This window comes from Plasmopara halstedii, assembly GCF_900000015.1.
Source record: "Plasmopara halstedii genome assembly, contig: Scaffold_1878, whole genome shotgun sequence".
In the NCBI taxonomy this organism is placed as follows: Eukaryota; Oomycota; class Peronosporomycetes; order Peronosporales; family Peronosporaceae; genus Plasmopara; species Plasmopara halstedii.
Genome location: NW_020188786.1, coordinates 330452 through 332589, shown reverse-complemented (window position 1 = coordinate 332589; position 2138 = coordinate 330452).

Here is a 2138-nt window from a genome sequence, read left to right as displayed (position 1 = left end):
ATGTCTACTCCCGACCGCGCACCGCACCCGCCACGGGCGATGGGTTACTTCGTCAAGAATTTTGAGGAAGTCGACTACGAGTCGAATACTCCTTCCCAAAGATAAAAAAACGGAGAGCGAGGTGCGCCAACGGCGCGACGTGAGCCCTGCTCAAACCTTGCGGAAACCATCACCGTCATTCACCTAGCCTAATATAGAAAATTCAATTCAGGAATGTGGCAAAAAATCGGCTGCATCAGATAAAATAAAATTACGAAGGTCTGAGAGCTAAAAAATAGTCGGACATTCAACAACGGCAGGCTCTGTGCGTATGGCTAAGCGCTAGGACCGGAGGTGCTTGAGAGCTTGATAAATGTAAGCGCTACCAATGCTGTACATTTTTAGATATCACTTTGGTAACTCACTAAATTACAATAGGCATCGGCCGTTCCTGTGCACGTATACAAATGAACCTCTCGACTTCCAAGGGAAGTGGTATGGTTATTAATCACCTCGACGAAGAACATGGCAGCTGCTGGAGGCTGCCCACAGGGCGGCTCTCATGCGCTCGTATCCACGTTCGGTCCTTGACCCTCGTGTGGAATACGGTTCCGCTCGGCGGGTCCCATTACTGAAGCAAAAGACGCGATCACTCGATCGTTGGGCGTCTATGTAGTCGAGCCCCCGGTCACTACACAAGCTGACTAGCGAGAAGCTTTCCGATCTAGCTTCTTGATTCCTCAGAAAATCTTAATGGATAGGTACCGAGCTCGACTTCGCGCTCAAATAGGAGGCCTCCTGTACCCGCACTACGGACTATTACTGTTGCTCGCCCCTGACAAAACGACGAGGAGTTTTTTTAAGAACGGGTGCAGCGGCACCGGTAACTTTCCTCGCTGTCCAACTAACAGCGGAGCTACAAGGAAGTGGAGAACGACAGTTTTGATATGAGGTTGCCATACTCAAGGCGCAATGCCGATTTCCTGTGTATTGTCGCCCTGCGACATATGGAATAATCCATTATCAAGTCTAAGGTGCATTTGCTTGGTCTCACGCTGTTTTCGATATGTACAGCTATACAGATCATGCCTCATTGCGCACAGCGACTTCGTCATCACATGTCTTACGTACAATGGCAACGGCTTTATCCTTCATTGCTGAGTATACTTTAAAGATAAAGCTAAGTCTGATCAGCTAAGAGGGGTGATGAATGTGCTTTTGTCTCGTCCCAACGAAGAACTGTCGCATGTCACAATGGTGACGTCGTCAGTTAACAAGCCGAAACTACCAGCGTATGGAATAAAGACAACATATGCCGCGCTGCTTGAAGTTTTTTTGGAAACAAGCAATTTAAATGACTCAGATGTTGTTTAATTGAGGCGCGCGCTTGCACACCAGCACCGCTATGTAATTTCCCAAGGCTTGCATAACTGTAGCACTGACTCAGCGTGTAGTAGTACATCGTGACGAGGGTCTCAAGCTCAGAATGAAGTTTCAGACACACGATACCCGGCCTCGAATACGACATACTGCTCGACGAGCCTTCTCACCGATACTGATGTGAGGGTATATGACGTTGGCAGATGCGCACTATACATTTGCGAGTCACAAACCAAGCCAAATTATATGCCTAAATTCTTTGAGACAGCTGCACTGCTCAATCTGCTATGCCTTTTATCTTTGTGAGATCTACTTTAAACCCCAATTTCCAAAGAAGCAACCCTAAAGAGAGTTCTCGTCGGTGCTAAGAAACATACTTTGTCTCTTTGATTAGTTAGACAGCATATAAAGTGCGTGCATTGAATAATACTCTCCAAGAAAGCATAAGGATATTCCCATCAGACCATCGAGCTCCGGACGACTATGAACGTCAAATTGTTGATAAAGGCTTATGCACAACACGACACGATTAAACAGCTGCATCACCAGATGATTAGGTGTTGTTGGTGAGATAGATAACGTCTCAGACATAATCCGCCATTCTAACAGCACCCCACTTGGAATACCTGAAACAGTGACGGGAATGTTACTGAATCTCGTGAGCCTTTAAAATTCCCATTTACCACAGAACAAAGTGAAATTAGCCATGATCATCTGCAGCACGGACTTTTTTGGAAACGGCGTTTGCGCCGAAATGGTTTGATCCTAGCGGATTTTTT